This window comes from Amphiprion ocellaris, chromosome 23 (assembly GCF_022539595.1).
Source record: "Amphiprion ocellaris isolate individual 3 ecotype Okinawa chromosome 23, ASM2253959v1, whole genome shotgun sequence".
Lineage (NCBI taxonomy): Eukaryota > Metazoa > Chordata > Actinopteri > Pomacentridae > Amphiprion > Amphiprion ocellaris.
This window is the reverse complement of record NC_072788.1, coordinates 5,340,174-5,357,890: the sequence shown is the minus strand read 5'-3', so window position 1 is coordinate 5,357,890 and position 17,717 is coordinate 5,340,174.

Here is a 17,717-nt window from a genome sequence, read left to right as displayed (position 1 = left end):
TGACAGACACGGTTCAATAATCCCCCACCTCATAACAGTCAGCTCGTTTTACTGGAGACCAGAAGCCCGAGTAGAAGACAGTAAATGAGTTACATGACAAGGAACAAGAAAATCTACGTCATTTGCCACCAAACGGGTCAAAGCTATTTGTCCACAGCAATTTGGTGACTTATTAACGAGGTTACTTGGTCAGTTTGTTCTTTTTTAACACCCTGCTGCTTCTTAAGTGGACTCACAGATCAGTGCTGATGTCTTCCTCTAAACTCTGAACCCAAACTAACTCTTATTGTTGAACTTTTGGCAGAGGACAGTCCAAAGGGTAGCATCTTAAGAACAGATATCTTCATTTTTAAAGACTCTCTATGGAGAAAATCCATTTTTATAAAACTTGTTAACATGTACATGTAGTGTTTTTATATGCTACACAGAAAAGTCATGGCTGAGCATTTCTGTTTGAAACTGGGGCACTGATGAGTCTCAAAAACACAGATTCAGAATCAGTGTAGAGCAACATTTCATCCATTTTAAAGCTTTATTTTCTTGTGAAACCCGTTTCCAGGAGGTAAATCAACAACTAATGTGGAACTTTGAGCAAAGTTAGTCATCTCTGGACTCATTAAGGCAAAGTCATGGAAAATCTTCCAGTCAGTCAGTTAGTGATTACAAACTCAGCTAAACATTGTACAAAACAACACAACATTATCAGCTTTAGTGGAGATTCAATTTTTTTTCGAACACATAAAGCATTTTAGATTTGCATTTGTTGGAACAACGCAGCCATGAAAACGCTTGGAGCCTCAGTAAGAACATCATATTGCTTTAATGAGGAGCTGGATGGAGATGATGCAGATAAAACATCCTGTAGCTTCAGTGAAGTAGAAGCTAATTCATAACAGGCCTCTGTGTGATGCTGTACGGCAAAATGGAAATAGATGTTTGAAATATTCCTAAAGATACTTAAGGAGGTCGGAAATGGAAGAGATGTGAGTAGATTAGCATATTATACTGGACTGTATTGATGACTAAAATAAAAGATCAATACAAGTATACGTGTTTCCATTTTTGCAACATGTTTGTAATTCTTTCTATTCATCAGTCATTCATTAAAAAGGGAAAAGAAAAGCAGCTACTCAGATGATAGATTAGTTCAGCTAATTTGAAAGAAATATGGAATATGATTCAGTTAAAAATCACACTTTATGGTCACTGTATGCAGGTACTTCTGTTTCTTAAAGAATTCATCAACTTTACCAATAGGCAAGTATGAGTGGAGGCCGCTGCATAAACATGATAAAAAAAAAACAGTAATCCTTTAAAATATGTCTATTTCAGAATCAGAATCTCCAAGTTACTACTGCTCCCATTCAAAGTCTTAGAAATATAAAAAATACAAAATACATAGATTAAAAAAGTAGAAAAACATGCCCTACAAATAAAAACTGAAGTAGAAACAATATAAGTGAAACCTTATGAGAGACGGTTTAGCTGTTAAATGTTTATTTTATGCTTAAAAATGCAAAATCTTCAGAATTAAAGTACAGTATTACATATATTGCTGCATTACTGTGTTCCAGAGCAAAATATACAAAAAATACAGGGTGTCCCTACAGTCTGGAAACATAAGAAATCTCATTAACTATAATTTTAAGTATGGCTTTGTTGAAAGAAGAAAGAGTTGAACTGATACTTCTCAGTGGAGATGAAGAATGGATGTATCGAAAGATAACAGATGAATTTAATCTTTTGACAAAGCCATATTTAATCTGTGGAGGGGAAAAAAATATAGTTAATGAGATTTCCTATGTGTCCAGACTTTAGGGACACCCTGGATACTGTCTCACATAGGGATGAAGCTGATTTTAGTGCATTTATTGTCTCAAAAGCCAACACATGGCAGGGTGTTTACCAAGATTTATCATGTCGCTAACTAACAGAAACTAGTAGATGAGAAAGTAGAAAATCCCTACAGTGATAGTACTAAATAATAAATGTCTGAAACATTCATCCATCCATTGTCTTCTGCTTATCCAGGGCCGGGTCATGCAGGCAGCAGACGAAGCAGGTTGTTCCAGACGTCCTTCCCCCCAGCAACGCTTTCCAGCTCTTCCTGGGGGATCCAGAGGCGTTCCCAGGCAAGACCAAATATATAATCCCTCCAGCAAGTTCTTGGTCTGCCCCGGGGTCTCCTCCCAGATGGACAACCTCCGAAGGAAGTCTCCCCAAATGCATCTGAATCAGATGTCCAAACCACCTCAACTGGCTCCTTTTGATGCGAAGGAGCAGCAGCTCTACTCCGAGCTCCCTCCAGATGTCTGAACTTCTCAAACTATCTCTAAGGCTGAGCCCAGACACCCTACAGAGGAAGCTCATTTCAGCCGCTTGTATCTGCGATCTTGTTCTTTTGGTCACTACCTAGAGCTCATAATAACTTTCTATTTATATCACGCTTTCAAGTCAAAGTGCTTCACACGGCAAGCAGCAGATAAATTACAAAAAAAAACTGATAACTGATAAAAACAATGGCTGAGAAGACACAATAACAACGATAAAATTGATAAAACAATATCTAAGAAGACACAGTACCTCACAAGTTATGATTTATATGCAGCAGAGAACAAGTGGGGGTTTAGCTTTGTTTTGACCACCTCTACTGAGCAAGCTTGCCTAATGTCAGGTGGAAGAGTGTTCCATAAAGGCAGTGCATGGAAGTAAAAAGCCCGTGCACCGACTGTCTTCTTTTTAACTCAAGGGACAGTCAGCAGACCCTTCCACTGGGACCGCAAGGACCTTGCTGCTTCATATGGGGCTACCAGCTCCTTTAACTATGATGGCCCAATGCCATTTACAGCTTTATATGTTAATAAAAATATCTTAAAATCAGCTCTAACATGAACTGGGAGCCAATGGAGAGAGACTAACACTGGTGAGATGTGGACTGCCGCATTCTGAACCATCTGTAAACTATGAAAGCTCCTAATAGGCAAGCTAGACATGAGAGCATTACAATAATCCAATCCAGAAATCACAAAAGAATGGATAAGAACCTCAGCATCCTTAACCCTCCTGTCGTCCTGCGGGTCAAATTGACCCATTTTAAAGCTTGAAAATGTGGAAAAAATATATACTTTAACAGTGAAAACTTCCACATTTTCAACATTTTTGGGAAATTTTTGAACATTTTTTGGTGCAAAAAAAGAAATGCTTAAAAAATTATTCTTTTAGAACATTCTGAAAAAAATCAACCAAAAATCCAGCGAATTTCACTGGATTTTGGTAGATTTTTTTCTGAATGTTCTTAAAGAAAATAGTAGAACTTTTACTGATATATATGGAATCACTGGATAATTTTAGGATTTTTTGGAATATTTTTATTCATCTTTTGAAAATATTTGGGGTTTTTTTTGTTTGTTTTTTTTTAATTATTTTTATTTCTTGCCAAATTTGAGGATTTAAAAAAAAAAAAAAACTTTTAAGGGAAACTTTTAAGGAATTTTTGGAATTTTCCTCCTGAAGATTCTGCAAATTTTTAATAAATTTTGGGAATTTTTTGCTGAGTTTTTGGATTTTTTTCAGACAAGGGAACAACTTTTTTTGATGCCCGTAAATGAAGACAACAGGAGGGTTAAAAGAAAAGAAAGAGCAAATCTTAGCAATCCTTCTAAGCTGGAAGAAAGCTGTTTTTGTCACCTCATGACCATAGGTGAGGGTTGGAACTAGATGGACTTTTAAATTGAGAGCTTTGTCTTGCTGCTCAGCTCCCTCTTCACCACAACGGTTCGATACAACGCTAGCATTACTGCTGCCACTGCACCAATCCACCTGTCCATCTCATGTTCCATTTTCCTATCACGCATGAACAAGATCCAGAGACACTTGAACTCCTTCACTTGGGGAAGCAACTCCCCCCAACCTGGAGGGAGCAATCCAACGGTTTCCTCGGACTTGGAAGTCCGAAGCCATGGATGTCTGAAACAACCAGCTTCTACCTCTGCAAGTGTCAGTAGGATCAATGCAAAATCAATCAAGTTTCACTCTTGTGTGGATTCACATGTGCAGCCAAGAACGTGTCACAGCTGCAGTGTTTTGAATAAATCCATGTAGCCGATCTGTTCTCTACAAAACACACAGCATCACGACGGGTTACTCAAGTCCATCTGATGGGGTTGTGACTTTATTATTCCACCACATTCCAGTTAAAATCATACAGGGGGTAACTTTGCTAAAAGATCAACCCGTATTTTTCCATTTTAAAGCATTTATATTTATGTTTGTGTGCGAGTGGAGGCTATCTTCATGTTCATCAGATTATACGGATGAAGCCATGCACAGTTGAGAGATTATCCAAAGGAAAAACACAAAAAAAGAGAAGAAAATCCCGCCTCAGACATGCCAAGACTGATCATGGGAGATCAAATTCATGTGGATGTGGTCTCTCCGGGTTGATATATAACCTCCAGAGTTTCTCTTCTCTTGTAGAGCAACACTTCTGGAGCGAACAGAGAAAAGCCAAAAGCCATCATGTCCAGGATCATCGGTGTGACTCTGCTGCTCATCATTCTGATCGGCAGCTTCTGGGACAGCACAGGTACGAAAAGAATTCCAGTTCTATTGCTGTTTTGCTCACCAAAATGTTCAAGTATACTGCCAACTTTGCTTGTAAAATATGCTACGTGGAGCAGAAGTGTAGAAGGTCAATTACAGGTGAATGATTTCTTGCTTGTTGTCTTTTTGGACTCTGCACAGCTTCTCCTGCTGGATATCCTTTGACCAAAATGGAAATCCGCAAATGCAGATGCACACGTGAGTTACCCTTTGGTTAAACAACTGAAATCGTGACAAAAAGAATAACTGTTATGGTGCTGTGGGGGGTTCCTATTTCATTTTGGAAGGGATTTACTCATGAATTCCCTGACATTGTAAACAGTGGTAGGCATTAAAATGATGTTGATGTCTGGAGTTTTATGGAGCAAATTTCAACGACCACCTCTGTTCTCATTGCAGATTTGCCCAGTGGCAAAACAAAGTGTCCGTCCCCATCTTTACCGCTAAATGACAGAGAGATCAGATGCCTCTGCAGCATCAAAAATCCAAACAGTAAGTGATTGCAGTTATGTGTAGGTGTGAGCAAAGAGAGGCTTTCTTTTTTCTGTGTTAATATTCAGTAAAGATATTTAATGTGCCACCATTTCATTTCATTTTTCTTTTTTGGTGTGTGTTTTCTCTTACTTTGTAGAGAGTCGATGGGTTCAGGAACTCTGTCGCCGCTGGTTCCCACTATTTCAAATTCAACCGATCCTAATGTAAACAGTTCAATGTTTTTGTTACATATCCAGAGAGGCCAGAAGTGAAGGACCTTGAACATAGATTCTAAAGTCACAGCAGGACGTTACAACACATAAACAGTACGCATCACATTATCCTTGTAATATCAATATTTGTGAATTCTCTGACACTGTGAATAAATAAATTTTTAAAGGGAGTTCTGCGTCTGTGTTATTGCATGCTTTGAATGTTAAAAAAACAGTAAAGTTTGACATTTTGGGTAAAAAAAGCTTAGAGTATACAACAGAAGAGAGTACACCAGGGTGCAATATTACTTAAATATCTATTCATTTTGAAATATCTTATAATAATTGCATCATTTCTAGTTTGTTATTTGCTCTTACGTCAAATTAACAGTTTGGATTTACTACAGTGAAAATAAAAGTCTCACAGTAAAAGCAGCATCACCGAGGTTCAACTCTTACTTATAAATACTTCATTTGTCGACCTTCCATTTTCATGACAGACTCAATCCTCCACGGAATGGAAGACACCAAATTTCTGGAGAGATGTTCTGCCATTTTTTTCAGCTGCTCTTCTTTTTGGATTCAAAAACCAGGCGACATAGTCGGCCAGTTCTCGGTTTTCATATTTACCTTGTTTAGAAACTCTAGTGCGATTTTGGCAGTGGGCTGTGGATTGTTATCATGGTGGAATATTCTTCTACTGCCAAGTTTCTGCAGACTGAGTCATCTTTTCAGCCAAGTATTTTGTTATATCCTCTTGCATTTATGGTGCCACCTATAAATCCTTCACCAACACCGTTTGCAATCACGTAGTCTCGTGTCATTACACTCTAGTGTTCCAGTTTCACTGTCGGGTCTATGCATTCACTGTGGTAGGCCTGGTTAGGTCATGCCAAACATCCTGGACCCCATCTGAGCTCATAAATTCATCTTTGGTTTCATCTCACCAAAGAATGTACTTCCAATCTTTTATCAGGTTGCTATTTGTAGTCTCTAGCAATGTTTCGTCTTGCACTTTTGTTTTGAACAAGCGCACTGTTGCTAACACCACAGCGGCTCTGATAAGTGGTACAATGACTCGTTTTATACCTCTTTATTACTGCTGCATTTGTGTTTCAACCAATTTGTAGTTCTTCCTGTATTCTTTTACATATTTGTGAAGTCTCATGATCAGATATTTTAGTTCCTCTGGCAGTTATTTTCTATGTGGAGCCATGATGTAGACGTGTAGATAGACACAGACCGTGGGTCCAAAACAGAAAAGGTCATTGAATAATCATGTTTGTCCATTTGGCTGATTGGAAAACCACTGCTGTGCTCTTTTTTTTTAATAATGCTTACAGGTTTTCTAACTTGTGTCTCAGTGATCACAGGTGTGTTCACTTTTGCTGCATGTAACAAAAAGTAAAAACAAAAATTTGCTATTTTTACAAATGGGGTTTAATTCCATTTCCCTAGCCCATTTCTGCTACTAGCTGCAGCTACAAATTCACAGCACAAAAGTGAGTGTAGCATCAGTTCTCTCCTCTAAATCTTGGAGAAAGCATATCAAAATTATGCTTTAGATCAACGTGAGGATCAGTGAAGAAAAAGATGTTAAATCTGTCGGCCTTTGTGAAACACTATTGTATACCTTATTGTGTTGACACCCACCTCCATTCATCCCTCTTCTGTTATCTCCTCTTATCTTCCTGTCTTTGTCACTGCATAAGCAGATCCCACACTGCTGAGCAGAGTGGTACCTACGTAGCTTCTACCTACAATCAAAGTCAACTACGGTAATCTCCTGTGTGATCATTCAGGTCAAGTACACCCCTTATAATAGAGGAGACCGGTTTTGTTTTATATGGGTAGGAGTTTTTCTTATGGTCTCTTTTGCTCATTTTTTTTCACAATCACAAATCAGATATCACTGTAGAGGTATTGTTTATGCTGAACTGCACCAGAGAGAATGACCTTTAGAAACCTTTACATGTGGTGCAACTTTACAAATTCCTTGTAAAGTTCTTGTACTTCTGATAAATTACCTGACATGAACGATCACACAGGAGATAAATATAGATGACTTTCATAATAGGTAGAAGCTACGTAGTGATTTTGGGGGTTTTCTAAATGTTTGAGGAAGATTTGGGCATTTTTCCTGCAAGTAAGCAAACACTGTGTCACTGACTTGCTGAGTGAAAGTATCTGGACATCCGTTTAGACTCCAACCTGTCTGCTGCTAGACCGGACTGGAAAATGCTGCAGGTCAGCAGAGTTGTCTATAATGAGAACAAAGCACCTTGTTTACCCATCTACTCTGACAGTTTCATATTTACACCAAAACACAGCAGTCAGGCAGCGAATAAAGAGCACACGCACAATTGTAAGTAACAGAAAGAGTTCTAGTTTCCAGCGATTTGGATAACTTTTACACAGGTGAGTCTTTTGTTGTCTTATTGGTGACATAGTTTCAGTTATTCTTCACTCCACCTGATGTGAATCATTCTTCAGAGTGCAGGATTAGCTGTGACATTGGAACAATCTGGTGAAATCTTTCTCTCCTCAGAGTTTAAAGAGTAGCTCAAGTCAGGAGACAGCAGCGTTTAATCTTTTCTGAGGGAGGGGCGAGGAAGTTTGCAAGCACCTCAGTGGACTGTTTCTCTTATCTTTTGATCTTTCTTTGGGTATTGGCTTCAGTTATGGCCCACAAATGCGTGTCAGGGATGCAACGTTAGCTGCTTTGTAGCCTCCTTTTCCTATGTGGAGCTAATGCACATGGAAAACGAACCAAATACAATTACATGCTCCTGATCTGCATTACTTTTTAACATGCCTGGGAAGAGATTTACCCTCTCCTGGGCATCTCTTTTGGAGTTTTGGATTCCACCTTTCGAGGAAGAAGTGCCTCTAGTAGCATTTAACAATCAATTTATATAAAATGTGTATACTTGAGTTGTCCAGGTCTTCTTGGCGTTCTAGTGAATAGTGTGGAGTTAACATAAGACAATAGACCAGTCAAATCATGGTGTAGCTTGGGTAAATAAAGGTGATTAAAAGCTGTTAACTATCAGCTTGCAAAGTACAAGATACATTCATTTCCAAAGGAGTAAACCAGTCATTATTACCTACCTACCTACTTTGTGTTACCTCCACATGCTATAGATGTTCAACTATTTACATTTTTACAACCTCTACAAACTCTGCATTTTCAAGCTACTCTGCACACCAACATGTTTCCACTGTACATGGTTTGTGAGCCATGTTGGATTTGTTTTATTGATCAAGTATTGATCAAAATTTTTTCCTTCTCATTCTTTTGTCACATCCTCCCTGCTTTGTTTAAATACAGCCTGCAGTTCAACCCAGTTTATTCAAAAACTTTCTTAATTTTAGTCACGTGCTGTTGGTCACATTTTAGCCAATCATTGTTTCTCAATTGCATCAAGGAGCACGATTTTTGGGGTTTTTATTGCAGCATCTGGTCCAAATGGCTTATTTTTGGCAAATCTGGACATGAAACGTCATGATTTTATGATTTTATTTATCTAATCTTCCCAATGGAAATTTGTGTAACTCATGATTAGTTCAAGAACTGTGGGAAATTTGAAAACTTCATGATTTTTTTCTGTTTCTCACAGTGTCTAGCTCTGATAAATGGCACAATTCTGGCAATTTTTTAAGTATATCTTTCAAACCTGCTGGTGGGATTTGGGTTTTAGAGCATTAAATGGATTATGATGTTTTTTAGGCCTATAATGTATAAATGTACAGAGTGGAAACAGATCATTTAAGCTAAAATACAAATATAAGGGATGCCTAATTATTCACAAACTAGAGCAAAAGAATGTATTTTATTTGAACATGTGACGAGCATCACAGCCAGTTAAAAACAAGAAAAATGGTTTCCTTAGAATTACAGCCGTAACCCTTTTCCGTACTTTTATTGATGACCTTTCATTTGATTATGTTTTAATCATTCTTTTCTTTTCTTTCACAGTCAGACTGCTCAGCTATGTCCCGGCAGGTGGTCCAGGTTCAGCCGGAGAGCAGGGTTCAGGAGGCAGGACAGTGGAGCACTGGGCTGTGCGAATGCTACAAAGATATAGGAGACTGTAAGTACACAATATGAGACAAAGTGAATAGATTTACCCAGCGACAGTGGATGATTGTGGACTGTTGTGAAAGATAAATACGTGTGTATATGTGTGCAGGCTGTTTTGCCCTGTGCTGCCTCCCGGTGTTCACCTGTAAGGTGACCAGTGCAGTGGGTGCTTGTCCCTGCCTGCCTCTGCTGGACTGCATTGGTTGTGTTCCTCCAGCCTCTCTGGCCATGAGGGCTTCTGTCAGGCAGCGATACGGCATCCAGGTACTGTAACACACACAGATTTTACATCATTTATTCGGGTCTTTGTGTTTGTTTTTTAACTGGATCACGCTGAGATTTCCAGTTGACATTTAGAAATCAATCATCGATCAATCAGTGCCATGACATTCAGCATACACGATCATTTCTCTCCATCTCGTCTGATCTTTTGATCTGAATTGTGACTGTTGGTCGTTCCATGTGTAGCCAAGATGTCAGTCCGTCTGTCATTTTCATTCTCTGTCTGCCTCGTCCTCTCTTCCCATTAATTTTTCCAGTTGTGACAATATATTCCAGGGTCTCTTTCCTTATAAAAAAAAAACAAAAACTGTTGCTTGCTTGCTTGCTGCCTGTTTAGTAATTTCAAAACATTTATTTAGAAATATGTATTTACAGATATACAGACTTAATAAAAAATTTCCATTTACCTCTCTTTTGGGGGATAGGTAAGTAACCAGGGGGAGATTCTAGGATCAGAGGTTTAGGGGTGCTGAGCAGTGTTGCCAACTTGGCAGTGCCCCCCCCCCCCCCCCCCCCCCCCGTGATCTGATTGGCCACCCCGTGTGCCCCTCCAAAATTTTCGTTGGAAATTTACATTACTGAAAATCCGATTTCCGACGCTCCTGAACGCAACTTCGTCGTCCGACTGCAAGTGAATGCACTAATGACGTTAGTTTGATCTTTTGATTGTATTTCGTTTGGATTTGAAGAAGCTTTGAAGACGTTTCCTGATGCCGGAGGAGAAGACGAGCAGCTTTGGACCTTTGCGGTAAGAAGACTATGGCCGTTTCTTAGTACGTAACTGTCTGTACTTGCGTTCTCGCGTACTCGTGAAACGTCATCATCGAGACTGCATTGGACCAGACTACTGTGCATAGATATGAATCAATAGATAGGACACGCCCATAGATATGAATGAGTAGATAGGTCACGCCCCCTTTGAGCTGCGTACTACAGCGAGGCTAAGCAAGTGGGGGCAAAGTTTCAGTGCATTCCGTTGATGTAGACGGCGTGAAAACGGAAACAAGAAGTATGCCGGCTCACTGCGCTGCACACAATTGCACACTACGTCGTACGATTGGGACAAAGAAACTTGGAATGACTTTTCATAGGTAAGAATAGTTTTTGGCTCTTTTTCATTATTAAATCTTGTTGAGAGCTTCCAGTCTATGAGAGCTAACTAGTTAGCCACTAGCAAAACGCTAAGGCGAGCTAGCAGCTTGACAACCAAATACCAGACGATTAATAGTAGCTGTAGTATAGTTGTACAAGCAGTAGTAGTAATACTAAATGTACAAGCAGCAGTAGTAGTATAAACAGCTGTTAGTAGAAGTAGTATCAGCATTTGTAATAGTATTAAAAGTTGTAGTAGCAGTGCCAGTATCAGCAGCAGTAGTTTACTACCACCACTACTAGTACTAGTTGCATTGCTATTACTACCACCAATACTACCAATAGTAGTTATAAAGCCGAACTCATGTATATCCAGATTACCGTCTATGTTCTTCCTCCAAACCCATTTTATGATTGGGATTACAGGCAATTCTTTAGGACTGCTCTCAAATAATTAAAATGTTACTAAACAAGGTTATACTTATCAAATTAAATAACTTTGGTCTCCAGTATATTGGCGAATTCGGTTCTTTGGACTTAATTTATTAGCATGATTTCTTTTTAAATATGTTGTGTACAGACTTATTTGCTTGTCTACTTTTCTTATTCCATGTAAGTTTCCACTTTTCATAGTCCACTTTTAAAAGTTCAGCAGACAGGTGCTCTGCTTTGGAGTGTGACGATGTCGTCGGTGATGTGGAGAGTGAAGTTTCCGTTTCACCCACAGCGTGCTTTAGGGCAGCCGGGTCGGACTTGATGTTTGAAATACTGACTGACAGCTCAGATTTAACTGTCTGTAGTTCCGTTTTGATGGATGTTAAATTTTCACTCAAAGCCGCCAGGAGCTGGGTCTTTAAAATAATCACCGTCTCGTTACAGAGTGAAAGTAGGAGTTCCTCCTTAAGGTCAGAGATTGCAGCATCTGAGGGCCTCTTTAATAGAAGACGTAGTTGATGAAGGCGTTCTGGAGCAGGACCAGAAAGACCACGACCAAGCAGCCTTGAGATCTTAGGCCAGCGTCTCCCTCAGGTGGGTGTCAACGGTGTTCACGGTCAGGTCTGTGGTAATCCCGTCAAAAAACAAAACAGAAAAAAATGTAGATTATAAATCAACACGTAACCAAGGCACTCTGTGTATAATGCCATAATATAATATATAGTTCAGAAAATGTCAAAGTATAGTGTACTTTACTAAAGAATAACATAGTGTGGCCTGTAGTTCATAGTATAGCACGTCGGCAAAAAAAAAAAAAAACATACATTATTATGTGGTTCAAAAAGCGCAAAATGATAGGATGTTACCTAAAATTGTCATGTATGATATGTCAAAAAATGTCATAGGCATATTGTCAATATAGTATGAAATTCAAGAAAACATCAGAGTATAATATGTCATCTAAAAAATGCCATAGAATAATATTTCATTGCACAAGTAAAAGTATAGTAATTTTTAAAACTGTTGAAATTCTTATATGTTGCTAAAAACCAACAAAAAAACTAAAAAAAAAAGTCATAGTAATATGTCAATTAAAAAAGCCTATAGTATAGGGTGTCGCCCAACAAACGTCATAGTATAGCATGTCACTCTAAAATTGTCATAGTATAGTCTTTGGTCCAAAAAACGTCATAGTATAGCATGTCGCCCAACAAACATCATAGTATAGCATGTCGCTCTAAAAGCATCATAGTATAGCATGTCACTCTAAAATTATCATAGTATAGCCTTTGGTCCAAAAAACGTCATAGTATAGCATGTCGTCCAAAAAACATCATAGTATAGCATGTCACTTAAAAAAGGTCATAGTATAGCATGTCACTCTAAAAACGTCAGAGTATAGCCTTTAGTCCACAGCTGTCAGTAGGTGAGGAGCAACACAAAAACAGTCCAAACGCTGGTTTCCAGAGGGTCAGACGAGAATTTATTTGAAAGAGGAAGTTTACAACAACACAACATGTGAGGGGGTTAAAAGCAAATGGATGTTAGTAAAAAAAAATAAACAGAACTAAAAGTGAACTTCACGTTGACATTGATGGGCATTCCAACTAGGAACAAAGTAAAAGATAATCAATACGGAAAAAAAACTCTTCCTGTTCACCTCTTAAAACCCCAAAACACACCGCAGTAGCACCCTAAACTAAAACTACCAATGGGTTCCCTGTTTTCCTTTCTGAACAATTCAAAGGTCCCTCTCTATCTCCCCACACATCCACCAACCACTGGAACGCATCTCCAAAGTTCTGCTGGACCAGCTCAGCTTCCCCTCAGAAGAAGTGCTGCCACCTGCCAGATGAAGGAGCCTTTTGAGAGGCAGCTGGCATCGTGATTGGACTCTACTTTGGTCTGTTTCAATCCAGCTTCAGCTCCAGAGACGGCAGGCGGGACGAGTCAACGGAGGCCGGGTGGACGAAGGCATGCAGCTGAGTACAATCCAGAAAACAACAGAGGAGGAGTGCAGGACCACAACAAACAGATTAGCATCGTATGTCTCTTAGAAAACATCATAGTATAGCCTTTGGATGAAAAAAAACGCCATCATATACATCGTATATTGTACAAATAACAAGTCAAAGGAAAGAGACATACATTGTAGAATTGTAGTAATTGTGGGCTGACTGATTTACTGATTATCAGTATTTTATTTTTTACTGATTTACGGTAATAAATACATTTAAAAATGGCGCTACTTTGGCTCTGAACCTTTATCTACCTGTGGTCGCTCTGTCTTCTGGAGTGATTTGATTGGTTATACGTCACGAATAAAACTCCTTTATCTTAACATCTGTAAAAAAAAACAAAAACGTATCAACAAAGTTTTCTGTTAGAGTTTGTGTTCTTCAAAGTTTAACTCCAAGATTTTAAATACTTTCATTTACTGCAAATGAATATCTACTCCAAATGTCTCACTAATAATCATTATCAGCCTTAAAAACACACAAAACACCCCTCTATACTCGACCACACTTAGTACAGTCCAGTTCCCCCTTCTATAAATCTGCTTGGAATCTTCCACTTCCTGTTTGTCAAAGTGGCCTTCTACCTGGACAGGTTTTGTTGGAGCTCATGCAACAAACATTTTGGGTAACTGCACTTTAATATGGATGGATGACACTGAATTAGAGTCTGTTTTAATGAGACTGAGTTAAGATGTGTAGCTCTGTCATTAAATAGGAAATAATTTCTCAGAATTTACAGAGAAAAATCTGAAATGTTTGCTAGGTTAGCGTCCCACATGTTCTTTGGCTCAGCTAAAGCTAACTCTCTCCAACTTCTGGATCTCTTGAGTTGCTTGTTAAAATATCTTGCTAGAGGTGCTGAAGCTCAGAAAGTCTGAGATGTTTGTTCAAAATAAGCTCATTCTCAAGTCTTATCTGAATTGTCCTCTTTTGTTTAAACTTGCCCTAAACTTAGGAGTTAATGACAGAGCAGCACATCCAGACTCAGTCTCATTTATGTAGAGATTAAACTTCAGTGTCATTCATTGATGTTAAAGTGCAGTTTTTCAAATGTTTGTTGCACATGCTCCCGACCAAACCAGTCCAGGTGGAAGACGATGTGAAGAGAAAGTTCCAGAGGATGAATATCACACATTTACATTGGAAATAAATGTCCTTTAATTAGACATCGTCATGGAGAAGTTGGATTTCCCTTTAATGATGTTCAAATCTTTGTGTTTTGTTGATGTTGGTTTCTAAATGTTTTTTGACACTCGGCCCCAAAGATTAAAACCTTTTACGGCTCACAAGCTGCAACAATTCACACATTATCAACTATCTTTCTGACTAAACTAAGATAAAAAGTGGAAAACTGCCTGATTACTGCATCATGAATGTAAATCTTTTTGGTTTTTATGAAAGTAAACTGAATATATTTGGGTTTGACATTTTATAAACCAAAACAAGAAATGAATTACTGGAGAAAACAATCAACAGATTAATGGACAAAGAAAATATGTTTTCGGACATATATGTCTGAATTACTCCAACATTACAAGATACATACAATTTTAATTCAATTTTATTTATATAACGCCAATTACAGGTCAAATTGTCTCAAGACACTTTATATTTTTTTGTCATATTTAAAATATGACAAAGTAAGAAATTTAAACCTCTTGACTAATCCAATTTATTATTTGGTTTTTAAGAGACTAATCGACAATTAAAATAACTTTCTCCACTAAAACTAATAAACATGAGGTCAAATAGAAGGAAGAGTTTTAAATACTGCAGTCCCACGATGACAAGAATAAAGTTTCTCAACAAAAACTAAATCTGCTGGTGGATTCCATTAAAGTCCTAATAAATGATAATAAAGTGTGATACTAAAGGTTTGTGGTCCTAAAAATCTCAAAGTAAAGATATCAAGTTGAACATCTGGATGGAGGTTGATAAAAGTTGACCTTCTTTCATTTCTCTGGAGCGACTCCATGGATTTTATGGATGGTGGTTAAAGACCTGCTCTTCTAGTGGTCTTCCTTCTAGTCGCTGTAAAAAGTCAGTCCATCCTGGCCGACTTCAACACCTCTTCATGACAACTTGTTCTGCCTCCGACCTCGTGGAAACTCCAGAAACTCGGGAAAACCTGTCGAGACTTGAAGAACTCGTGGAGACTCGAAGAACTCGTGAGGCGGGGGAAGGTGTGGTGGGCGGTGGAGGGAGGTGGGGGAGTAGAGGGGGGAGGCCGCCACCCACCTCCCCGCCTACTCTCCGCCCTGACTCCACCCAGACTCCGCCTTGGCTCCACCCATGTGGTGATGTCAGCAACTACGATGCCAAAGGGACGACGAATTTATTTCTTTTTATCTGATCTGTAGCTCAGTGAGTTAAGGATTTGCCTGTGGAGCTGCAGGTCGCTGGTTCAAGACCAGACCCTTCTTAAATTTTATCAAAATCCTGACAAAGACAAAGACAGAAAAAGGCCGGTGGCGGGTCTTGAACCAGCGACCTTCCGCTTGGTAGTCTATCCTCTTATCCTCCTGAGCTACTCGCTCAGATACTAATTTTTCTTTTTTTTGCGCATTTATCATCTATTTTTTGTAGTGTTCGAGTTTTTTTTTCTTACTTGTGTCACGTCTCGACCGTTTTTCTCAGGAGGTTGGGCTTCAGCCTTTGTGCTGGAGGGTGGAACCCTCAGTTCCAAGACTTTCCAAAGCCTCCACACCTCCCGAGTCCTCAGGACCTGAGCTTTCACACAGTCTGAGGACTGAAATTTTCTAAGTCCCACAGTAGTTCTCTGGTAGATTTAACTTTCAGACAGTCCAAGGACTGAAATCTTCCAAGTTCCTGAGTACTTCTCTGTTAGTTTGAACCTTCAGACAATCTGAGGACTGAAATTTTCTGAGTCCCACAGTAGTTCTCTGTTAGATTTAACTTTCAGACAGTCCAAGGACTGATATCTTCGAAGTTCCTGAGTAGTTCTCTGTTAGTTTGAACCTTTAGACAGTCTGAGGACTGAAATCTTAAAGGTTTCTCATTACTTCTCTGTTAGTTTGAACCTTCAGACAGTCTGAGGACTGAAATTGTAAAAGTTTCTCTGTAGTTCTCTTGTTAGTTTGAGCTTTTAGACAGTCCAAGGACTGAAATTGTAAAAGTTCTTGAGTAGTTCTCTGTTAGTTTGAACCTTTAGACAGTCTGAGGGCTGAAGTTTTAAAAGTTTCTTAGTACTTCTCTGTTAGTTTGAACTCTCCTGTTAACAGAAGCCCTTAAAACTTGTGACCATGAGTCTTGATTTCACATTTAGAACATCCATCTGAGTTCTTCTCAGACCTTCACCTGTGGGTTTTTTAGACATCCTCAACAAACTTTGATTCTCTTCAGTGAACAGTAAAGTTTGTGGAGATCAGAAGGTAACATTAGTTTGATCAATGCCTTCAACTACTAGTAGACTTTATCTGGAAAGCAGTTTTCTGAAATGAGTTCTTAGTAAATCTGTCCACAATCAACCCAAGAACATAGAAAGAGGAAATGTTTGAAGAAATAACTTGTTTTCATTTCAGACTAGAAAACGCTTCAAGACCTTTATCTGTTCTTGCTCTTTTTGATCATTTTATTGTCTCTTCTGTTTAATTTGATCTTCTAAAGTTTAACTGGTGTCTTTTCAAATGTTTTGTCTTTAGTTTGATTCTTCTTAAATATTTAGTTTGCTCTTTTCTCACCTTTTATTCTTTTCTAATGTCTGATTCGATTTCAAAATGTTTTGTCTTTTTAATGTTTAATTGTAGTTTTTTCAAATGTTTTATCGGCTTGTTTGAAAAATTTCCTTTTCTTTCCTAATGTTTAATTTTTAGATTAAACCTTTAAGGTTTTTCTTTTTAAATGATTTACCATCTTTCAATGTTTAATTTTCTTTTTAAATGCTTCATTGTATTTTCTGTTTAATTCCTATTTAAAGTTTTATTGTTTTTAAGATTTAATTTTCTAATTAAGCATGTAATTTTTTAATTAAATGTTTTGTCTTTTTAAAGGTATAATAATCTCATTTAATGTTTTGTATTTTTTTAAATGTTTAATATTCTTCTTGTTTAATTGTATTTTTTTAATGTTTAATTGTCTAAAATATTTTATCTTTAATGTTTAAAATTTTTGTTTAATTTCATAATTACATGTTTTGTATCTTCTGTTTAATTATCTAATTAAACAATTTGTCTGTTTAAACATTTAATTGTAAATGTTTAATTTTCTTTTTTAAAAGTTTTATTGTATTAAATGCTATCCTCTTTTGATTTAATTGCTTTTTTTAAATGTAGTTTATTTCTTTTATATTTTTTTTCTGTTGAGATTTTAACCCCAACCTTAAAATTGAGACAAACCCTTAAATCACAATGAAAATACTTCTGTTATCACAATCATGAGTTAGTCAATTATTCAGTTTATCAATCAAACTTTATTTGTTTAGCACTTTTCACACAGATGACAAAACTAAACAAGCAAAGAGAAAAAACTGCTAAAACTGTGATTAAAACTCAAAAACAA